Genomic DNA, 11224 nt, shown 5'->3' on the forward strand with positions numbered 1-11224 from the left:
AAAATAATTTTATGGTTGGGGGGGTCACCACAACATGAGGAACTGTATTAAGGGGTCGCGGCATTAGGAAGGTTGAGAACCGCTGCTCTAGATGCTGAGAGTACAGATAGGTTCTCTGCTCTCATGGATGGCACGTAAAAGAATTTTTCCAGAGAGACTTTGTATTCATAGAGGAAGAAGGTCTGATATGTTTTATTTAAAATAAAAGAAGTTTTCTGAGAAAAGGGCATAAATCTAGGGTTCCTTGAAATGAGGACTATAATAGACACTAAAGTAATGTAGACATTGTTCCCCCTTGCTTCTTTGTTTCCTCATGCTAGTTTCCAATCTTAATAAATTCAACTAGCCCTGCTTTCAAAATCTACTCCCAACTATGCCTTGCTTTCTCACAATGTTTACTGTTACCACCATGATTCACCTGGAGTTTAGGGAAGGAGGTCCATTTGAGACATGTTTTTGAGAAACTTCAATGTGTGGATGGTTTTAAACTCATGAATCTGAATAAATGTGATCATCAAAGGAATGGATGTAGAGCGAGTAGATGGACCAAAGACTAAGCACTGGGGTGCTCCAGCATTAAGAGGCGAGGGAAACAAGGTCACAGAGGAGACCAAGGGGAAATAGCCAGTGAGGTAGGAATAAAAACAGGAAACTAAGTTGTCTTAGAAGCCACAAAAAGAAAGGGTGTCAGTGAGAAGTGACCAGTCAGCTCTATCAGATTCAGCTGAAATAGGTTAAATTAGATGAGCACTGAGAATTGAGCATTGAGTTTACAATATGTTTTCATTGATCAGTAAGAACAATGGTTGGACTAAGTGGACTAGTAATATGGGTGAAATCCTAATGAGAATGGGTTTAAAAGAGAATTTTCTGGGATAAGGGGAGGGGTTTTACTACAAAGAGGAGAGAAATGGGGCAGTAGTAGGAAGAATAAGTGGGTCTAAAGAAGTTTTTGCTATTTAAGGTGGGATAAATAATAGCTTGTTTGTATACTGATGCGAATGGTCTGAGAGAGAATTGGTGATAGAAAACAAGGTAGAAATGCTACAGCGATGTTCTTGAGCATGTGAGAGAAGATGGGATCTAGTCCACAAGTGGATGGTTTGGGCTTAGCTAAGGGGACAGATTATTCAACTGTAGATGGGTTCGGTAAACTATGGCCTAAGGGCCAAATCTGCCCTTCTGCCTGATTTATAACACCCACAGCTACAATATGTTTTTTTACATTTTTAAAAATTTATTGGCAGTGACATTGGTTAATAAAATGATATGTTTCAATTGTACAGCTCTGTAATATATCACCTCTATATTGCATTGTGTTCACAACCCATTCAGTTTTCCTTTCATCACCATATATTGGGTTGTTGGAAAAGTCATGATGCATTTTTGCAACGAAAAACAAAGAATACGTCATGACTTTTCTGACAACCCAGTATTTGACCCCCTTTACTACCTCTGCTTTCCCCCCTTTCCCTCTGGTAACTGCTAAATCTTGTCTGTGTCTATGAGTTTTTGTCTTGTTCATGTATTGCTTTCAGTTTTATATCCCACATATGAGAGAAATCATATGGTTCTCGACTTTTTCTGTCCGATTTACTGTGCTTAGCATGATAATCTCAAGATCCATCTATGTTGTTGTAAATGGCAGTATTTCATCTTTTCTTATGGCCGAGTAATATTTCGTTGTACATATGTACCATATCTTCTTTATCCAGTCATCTATCAAAGGACACTTGGGTTGTTCTCATGTTTTGGCCACCATGAATAAAGCTGCAGTGAACATTGGGGTACACATCTTTACGGATAAATGTTTTCAGATTGTTTGGGTAGATACCGAGAGGAGGGAATGCTGGGTCATATGGTAATTCTATTCTTAATTTTTTGAGGAATCCCCACACTGTTTTCCAAAGTTGGCTGTACCAATTTACATTCCCACCAGCATTGTATGAGGGTTCTTTTTTCTCGGCAACCTCTTCAACACTTACTGTCTTGGTGGTGATAGCCATTCTAACAGGTGTGAGGTGGTATCTCATTGTGGTTTTGAATTGCATTTCTTTAATAGCTAGTGAAGTTGAGCATTTTTTCATAAATCTGTTGGCCGTTTGTATGTCCTCTTGGGAGAAGTGTCTATTCATGTCTTCTGACCATTTTTTAATTGGATTGTTTGTTTTTTTTGTTGTTGAGTTGTATGAGTTCTTTATATATTTTTGATATTAGCCTTTTACCGGAGGTGGTGTTTATAAATATCTTCCCCCATTTGGTTGGTTGCCTCTTTGTTTTGTTGATGGTTTCTATTGCTGTGCAGAATGTGTTTAGTTTGATATAGTCCCATTCATTCATTTTAGCTTTTACGTCCCTTGACTTTGAGGTCAAATTCATAAAATCCTCTCTGAACCCAAGGTCCATAAGTTTAGTACCTGTGCTTTCTTTTATGCTATGTATTGTTTCAGGTTTTATGTTTAGGTTCTTGATCCATTTTGAGTTAATTTTTGTGTGTGGTGACAGCAGTCTAGTTTTATTCTTTTAAACATGTGGCTTTCCAATTTTTCCAGCACCATTTATTGAAGAGGCTTTCTTTTCTCCACTGTATGTTTTTGGCTCCTTTGTCGAAAATTATCTGCCCATATGTATGTGGGTTTATTTCGGGGTTTTCAATTCTTTTTATCTGTCTGTGTGTCTCTTTTTCTGAAAATACCATGCTGTTATGATTATTGTCACTTTGTAGTTTAATTTGAAGTCAGGGAGTGTGATACCGCCGGCCTTAATCTTTTTTCTCTGGATTGCTTTGACTATTCCAGATCTTTTGTTATTCCATAAAACATGATTTTTTTCTATTCCTTTAAAAAATTTAATTGGGATTTTGATGGGGATTGCATTAAATCTATTGCTTTGGGGTCATATGGCCATTTTAACTATGTTGGTTCTCCTGATTAATGAACACGGGATAGCTTTCCATTTTTTTTGTGTCATCTTCAATTTTTTTAAATAATGTCATTTAGTTTTCATGTATAGGTTCTTCACATCCTTTGGTAAGTTTTATTCCTAGGTATTTTAATCTTTTTGTTGCAATTGCAAATGGAATTCTTTTTTTCATTTCTTTTTCTGAAATTTCATTATTAGTATATAGGAATGCAGTAGATTTTGTACAATGATTTCGTATCCTGCAACTTTACTGTGTTTATTGTTTCTAATATTTTTTTGGTGGAGCATTTAGGGGTTTCTATGTAAAGAATCATGTCATCTGCAAAAGGTCACAGTTTGACTTCTTCATTCCTAATTTGGATGCCTTTGATTTCTTTCTCTTGCCTGAGTACTCTAGCTAGGACTTCCAGTACTATGTTAAATAACAGGGGTAACAGAGGGCAATCCTTGTCTTTTACCTGATCTTAGAGGAAAAACTTCAGTGTTTTACCATTAAGTGTGATATTAGCTGAGGGTTTGTCTTATATGGCCTTTATTATGTTGAGGTACTTTCTTTCTATACCCATTTTATTAAGTGTTTTAATGATGACTGGATACTATATCTTTTCAAATGCTTTTTCTGCATCAATTGATATGATCCTATGATTTTTATCCCTTGTTTTGTTTATTTGATGTATCACATTGATAGATTTGTGTATGTTGAACCACCCTTGTGCCCCTGGGGATGAACTCCACTTGATTGTGATGTATAATCTCTTTAATTTATTGTTGTATTTGATTTGCTACTATTTTGTTTAGGATTTTTGTATGTGTATTCATCAGAGATATTGGTTTGTAGTTTTCTTTTATTGTGTGTGATTCTTACCAGGTTTTGGTATCAGGGTAATGTTAGCTTCATAAAATTAGTTAGGAAGTATTGTGTCTTCAGTTTTTTGGACGAGTTTTAGAAGGACTGGTATTAAATCATCTTTGAATGTTTAGTAGAATTCACTAGTGAAGCCAGCCAGCTGGTCTTGAACTTTTGTTTTTGGGGAGGTTTTGGATGATTGTTTCAATTTCCTTACTGTTGATTGGTGTATTTAGATTTTTCACTCCTTCGTGATGCAGACTAGGAAGAGGTTGTACAACTATGTTTCTAAGAACTTGTCTGTTTCTTCTAGGTTATTGAATTTGGTGGCATATAGTCTTTCATATTATTCTTGTATGATCCTTATTTTGCAGTTGATCTTCAATTTCGAAGATCAACTGTAGTTGGAGAATACACTTGGTATGATTTCAACTTCTTAAATTTGTTGAGGCTAGTTTTGTGTCCCAGCACATGGTCTATCCTTGAGAATGTTGTATGTGCACTAGAGAATGTATAACCTGGTGTTCTGAGATGAAATGCTCTGTAAATGTCAATTATATCTGTTTGGTCTAGTGTGTCATTTAAGGCTGATATCTCATTGATTTTCTGTTTGGATGATCTGTTCATAGCTGTCAATGGCATATTTAGGTTTCCGACTATAACTGTGTTTTTGTCAGTTTCTCCCTTTAGTTCTGTTAGTAGTTACTTTTGTATATTTTGGTGCTTCCTGATTGGTAGCATATATATATATATATATATATATATATATATATATATATATATATAGAGAGAGAGAGAGAGAGAGAGAGAGAGAGAGAGAGAGAGAGAGAGCCAAAAAAATGTATACACATTTTAAGAAAGGAAATAAGTGTTAAAATTGTAATACTTAATATATACTAATAACAAAAGATGAATACAAATCACGTTTGACCTCTGCAATTACAAGAGATGCTCAAAGTGGTTACCATCAGCGTCCGGACATTTACTATGGCGAACTGCTTGAGCAACGTTGACCAAAATGTCCACTTGTATACATATTTTTGGCACCCCTGGTATTGATTAGTGTTATATCTTCTATTTTATTTTATAATTTTTTTTATTGGGGAATTGGGGGAGGGGAACAGCATTGGGGAATCAGGAAGGGGAACAGGCAAGTTGCTGTCCTTTTGCTCTTCAGTCTAGTTGTGGAAGACTTCTCTTCACTGGTCCATGTTGGTATTATTATTGCGCTCTTCCCGGGTGAGGCAGTCGCTCGCAGCCATTGGACGGCCGCTCACGAAAGCTCACGCCCGCTGCCAGCCAGCCCCACTGCAGCCTATGCCATTGCCGGTGACATAGCATCCCAGCTCCAAGTCGAGCTGTTGTTCACCATCTTAGTTGTAGAGGGCAGTGTCACTGGCCCTAATGTGGGATCCGAACCGGGGCCCTACGCTCAGAGCTGGCGTCCCAAGCCAACTCATAACCAACACGCACTTGGCCGTTCTAAGTGTTATATCTTCTTGATGTATTGTGCCCTTTATCATTATGAAATGTCCATCTTTGTCTCTTGTTACCTTTTTATTTGAAGTCTACTTCATCATATGTAAGTATAGCTACACCCACTTTTCTCTGGATGCCATTCACTTGGATTATCATTTTCTACCCTTTCACTTTGAGTCTGCATTTGTCCTTGCAGCTGAGATGTGTGTCTTGAATACAGCATATGTTTGGGTTTTGTTTTTTGATACAATCTGCTACTCTGTGCCTTGTTATTGGTAAGTTCAGTCCACTTATATTTAGGGTGTTATTGATATATGAGGATTACCTATGGCCATTTTGTCTTTTGTTTTCTGGTTGTTCAGTGTCTTTATTGTTTCTTTGCCCTTGTGTTTCTGTCATTTTAGTTCAGTTGTATTTTATGATATCTTTTCCTGTGTTTCCTCTTTTGTTATGTGTCTCAGTTCTGTATTGTTTTTTTGCATTGTTACCATTAAGTTTATGCAAAAGAAAGTTCATATATATATAGTAGTCTTTTTTCTTTTGCATGCATCTTATTTCTAGTCTACTTTACAAATTCAGACTTTTACCCCCTTGCCCTTTTATGTTTTTGTTGTCACAAATGATCTGTTAATGCTGAGAATTCATTTTCAAGTTAACAGTAACTATTGTCTTCTCATTTTTTATGTTTTATCTTCTCCTTTAACCTTGTTAAATGTTATGTTTAAGGGTATAGTACCCTATTCTGAATAAGGGTTGCAATTTCCTCCTTCTGTCTGTCGGTTAGTTATCTTATAGTTTTGCATCCTTTTGTTGTTTTGTTTCAGGTAGAATAATCCCCTTCAGTTTTTACTGTAATACAGGCCTCATGGAGAATTTCCTCAGCTTCTGTATGTCTGGAAAGGTCCTTATTTCTCCTTTATATCTAAAGGATAACTTTGCTGGATATATTATTCTTGGGTGGTAATTTCTCTCTTTCCATAGTTTGAATATCTGATTCCACTCCCTCCTATCTTGTAGAGTTTCTACTGAGAAATCGGATTATAATCTAATGGGATTTGCTTTATAGGTTACCATCTTCTTTTCCCTGGCTGCCTTGAGATTTCTTTCTTGGTCATTAATTTTTGACAGTTTCAATATAATGTATGTTGGAGAAGCTTTTTTGGATTGCGATAATTTGGTGTTCTGTTTGCTTCTTCAATTCAAGGATCCAGTTCTTTTCATAGGTTTGGGAAGTTCTCATCGACTATTTGTTTGAATAGTCTCTTGTTCCCTTCTTTTTCTGGTATATCCATTATTCTTATGGTTTTTGTTTGTTTGTTTTTATCACAAGTCTCTTTCTTCTTCCACCTGTGTCATTTCCACATTTTTATCTTTGATATCACTAATTCTTTCCTTCATTTGGTTAACTATTTCCTAAGCTCACTATTTCATTCTTCATCTCTTTTATTGAGTTTTTCAGCTCCAGAATGTCTTTTTGTTTCCTTATTAAAGTTTCAATCTCTTTGGTAAAGTATTCCTTTTGTTTATTAATTTTATTTCAGTTTATTAAACTGCCTATCTAAGTTTTATTGCATCTCATTGAGTTTTTTCACAACTGCAATCTTGAATTCTCTGTCATTTTAAGTCACATATTTCCATGTCTTTAAGTTTATTTTCTGGAGATTTTTCAGTTTATTACTGAGCTGCCATGTTACCTTGATGGTTCATAGTATTTGATGGATTATTTCTTTGCCTAGGCATTTATGGGAATGAACTCTACTTTTTCTTTTCTTTTTTTTTTTTTTTTTTTTTTAAGAGTGATACCTCTTTAAACAGGTTGGTAAGAAGCGGTTTTTCTTGTTTACCAGTAGGTGGCGCTGAAGCACAACTATTTTATTTTCTCTTGCATTGCTAGGTCTTTTCGAACCTGTGCCTTGTATTCCCTGGGGGAGATCACTCTGTGACCAGGTGACCTTGGGTGATGGGTTTAGAGCCCCTGAAATCCCGATGCTGCCCCTGGAGTCAGATGCAGTGCTGCACTACCTGAGCTGGCCCAGGTGCCCCTGCTGGGATCAGCTGTGAAGGGTGGGGGTGAGGTGGGCTGGGAGAGGCCACTGGTGTGTGTGTGTGTGTGTGTGTGTGTGTGTGTGGCTTTGTTCTTTTCCCAGTAATGGCCGCTGACAGACCTCAGCGCCATGCCTCTGTATTTCTACCCGTCTCTGTGATTAGCCACAGTGTGGGTCTGCCGTTTAGGAATTCTCTCCAGTTCTCAGGGCTGTAGATATTCTGCTCTTTAACCCGACAACCCGACACTCACTGCTACAGTTTCTTCTGGGGTTTGCTGCTTGTTTGTGGGAGGGTGCTGGGAGGTGAGCTCTGGTAGGATTGGGGGACAGGGCCAGGCTCTGTGGCTTTGTTTTCTGCCTGACAATTGCAGCTGCTAGACCACAGCTGCCACCCTCCTGTATTCAGTCTCTGCCCCATCACTGGATTTAGCCATTATACATGCTGATCACTCAGGCAAGAATGCTCAAAGCTACAGAGAGTACACCTGCGACCTGAACCCTCCCCTCTCCCAGTCCCATCGTGAGCTCTGGGCTGTGTCCACGGCACCTGTCTCTGCTCTTCTCCTTTCCCTCCTCCCCTGTTCACCCCGATTTGCCCACTTTCAGATATCTGGATGGGTGGATCTCTCAGACATGTTTGTGTGTTGCACAGGGAGTCCTTTGTTGAATTATAGCTGTTCAACTTGTTGTAACTTCAAGGGGAGAGATCAGGGGGACCTCTCACACTGCCATGCTTCTGACATCATTCTCCTACATGTTTTTAAGTGATTGAAAAAAATCAAAAGAAGAATAATGTTTTGTAACACATGACAATTATATCATCAAATTCCACAGCCACAACTCAATTCTTTATATATTTCCTATGGCTGCTTCTGTGCTACAGCAGCAGAGTTGAATAGTGACAAAGACTACATCTCACAAAGCCTAAAATATTGACCAGGATTAGAGCCCACTGAGGTTCCTGGTCATTAATTTAAAGATAATAGTTACCAAGTTGTGTTTTTATAGCTATGTTCAGCTGTGCATGAAAAGATGTGAATAGGTTAAAATTTCAGTTTAACCAGTATTGGGATTTTTCCAAGGGTGTGTGGTAAAAGGAGATAGGAACAAGGGAGTTGATGATATACACAAGGGTTTGGTTATGATGAAAAGAGGGGAGAGAAGACATAAACAGATAGTGATTATGAAAATGTACAGTGTATTTTGGTTCTACCAAAGGATCATTGGTGTTGAGATACTAAAGGGAATGTGTAGGAAATATGGAAAGTGGTGGTCAAAGAGTAGGATGTTTGAAATTGAAATTATGGAAGGTTTATTCTTATTGGTAATGACTGGGCCTGGGGTATAACTATAAGAATGAGTGACCACATACACTTAGAAGTCAAGGTCTTTGGAGGCGAGGACATTAGGGAAGAGAGAAGTCATGGTGTTGAATATGTGAATATTGCTAACTTTGGAATTAAGAATTTGGGGAATACTGAGCCAGGAGCTGAATTTTAATTCAGGTACTTAGGGAGGAGGGGTGACTACAAGGTCAGCAGATGATTGCAACAGTGAGAGATAGTGAGTTATGTAGTGTGATAATGCGAGATCTAATGCTGTGAGTTTTGGGAAAGGAGGAAGGAAAAATTCTCTGGAAAGAGCAGTAATAGGACTTCTGTTCTACCTCCAGAGCTGTTGTTTGACGGTGTGAGAGAGAAAACAGCCACCAGTTAGGAGACCTACAAGGAAAGTGGCATCCTTTGGGGAGATGTGAGTTTTAGTTAGAGCAAGCCAGTGAAGGAATGTTCAGAGATGAGGTTAAGAACACAGGAAATTTGGGCCGGCCAAGTGGCACGTTGGTTAAGAGCTGGCTTGGGACGCCAGCTCTGAGCAGCAGGGCTCCAGTTTGGATCCCACATGAGGGCCAGTGACACTGCCCTCTACAGCTAAGATAGTGAACAACAGCTCCACCTGGAGCTGGGCTGCCGTGAGTTGCTGGCAACAACGTAGGCTGCAGCGGGGCTGCAGTGGGGTGCTGTAAGCTACCGTGAGTGGTCGGCAGCCAGCGTGAGCGACCGTGAGCCACCATGAGTGGCCGTCCAATGGCTGGCGAGCAACTGCCTCAGCCGGAAAGAGTGCAGTGATCACAATATCAACATGGGCCAGTGAAGCGACTTCCTCCACAACTAGACTGAAGAACAAAAGGACAACTTGTCTGTTCCCTGATTACCCAGCGCTGCTCCCCTCTCCCAATTCCCCAATAAAACCTTAAAAAAAAATACAGGAAATGTTTCTGATTATGGTTACTGAAGGCAGGCAGAAGGGTTTCTGGAGCTGGGGAGCAGTGGGAGATGGAGACAAAATAGAGGATGTGAAGAACAAGTAGAGTGCAAGAGATAAGGCATTGTGTCCCATCACCCTTTTTTTCACCTTTATGGTATGAGTAACTTTGAAATCATGTTGTTCATGTGTGTATATTTATGTATCCACATACGTTTCCCCTTCTATGTATGCCTGAAATAAGAACAGGGACTTGTGTCTTATTCACCTCTACATGTGGAGGGCCTTTGATAGGCTCTGTATTTGGTACTTTATTATAATGAGAAAAGAGAAGATTGGGTATATTAGTATACCTGATATATTAGCAGGTAGAATTATATATTTTGTGGTGGCAAGGGTTCTCATCTGTATAAGGCAAGGCTATCAGTTGAGAGAGAGGGAGACAGAGGTTTAAGAACAATGGAAAACATATGGAATAATTGTGAAGAGTAGGATTGTGAAACCACCAGAAAAACTTAATGCTTCTTCCTAGCATCAAGTGTCTGTTTTAGGTTGGTGATCATTTTAGGTTGACTATAATTGTTTCCAAAGGAACATTTGAACATGTGAGCTTGAGGATAGAATAGGAAAGTATAGTTTAAAGCAGGCTTTTAATTTGTGTTTTTAGAGGTACTACAATAACTGGTAATGACAAGGCGTAGACATTGAATGACCGAGGTAGAGTAGAAGAAAAAGTTATTGGAGATGAGGAGTTCCTAGAAAGCAGAGAGACCAGGACAGGCTATTGGGTATGTTATCCATATGGATATTGAAATTCCGTAGAAAGGTCAGAGTTGGAGTGAAGAGGAAGATTTTGAGCAGTCAGATGCTGAGTTCTGAAGATGCTTACAATACTTCGTCTATAAACTAAAGTGTTGTCTTTATTCTGTTTCTTTTTTTTACATTTTTTTATTTAAATATGGTAACATATACTTAACAAAATTTGCCATTTTAAGTATACACTTCAGTGGCATTAAGTACATTTACGCTTGTACAGCCATTACTACCGTCTATCAGCAAAACTTTTTCATCTTCCCAAACTGAAACTCCATACTCATACCCATTAAACAGTGACTCCCCATTTCCTCCTCCTCCAGCCACTAATCTACTTTCTGACTCTATTAATTTGACTCTTATAGGTACCTCATATTAAGTGAAATCATGCAGTGTTTGTCCTCTTGTGACTGGCTTTTTTTACACTTGGCATAATGTCATCAGGGTTCATCCATCTTATAGCGTGTTCATCCATGTTATAGCGTGTGTCAGAATTTCCTTCCTTTTTAAGGCTGAGTAACATTCCATTGTGTGTATATGCCACATTTTGTTTATCCATTTATCCATTGATGTACACTTGGGTTGCATCCATCTTTCAGCTATTGTAAATAATGCTGCTATGAACATGGATGTACAAATATATCTTTTGAGTCTCTGCTTCCAGTTTTTTTGAGCATATACCCAGAAATGGAATTGCTGGATCATATCATAATTCTATTTTTAATTTTTTAAGGAACCATCATATATATTGTTTGCCATAGTAGCTGCATTCGTTTATTCATACATTCCCACCAGCAATGCACAAGGGTTCCAGTTTCTCAACCAACATTGCTTATTTTCTCTCTCTCTCTCTCTC

The 11224-nt window shown here is 38.4% G+C and overlaps 1 protein-coding gene across 13 annotated transcripts in view; it reads left to right on the plus strand.

Annotated features, from left to right (window-relative positions):
• CLOCK (clock circadian regulator) overlaps window positions 1-11224 on the plus strand; it is a 120611-nt gene that overhangs the window by 89038 nt on the left and 20349 nt on the right. The gene's annotated exons all lie outside the window — the stretch shown is intronic.

This window comes from Hipposideros armiger, unplaced genomic scaffold (genome assembly GCF_001890085.2).
Source record: "Hipposideros armiger isolate ML-2016 unplaced genomic scaffold, ASM189008v1 scaffold_53, whole genome shotgun sequence".
Lineage (NCBI taxonomy): Eukaryota > Metazoa > Chordata > Mammalia > Chiroptera > Hipposideridae > Hipposideros > Hipposideros armiger.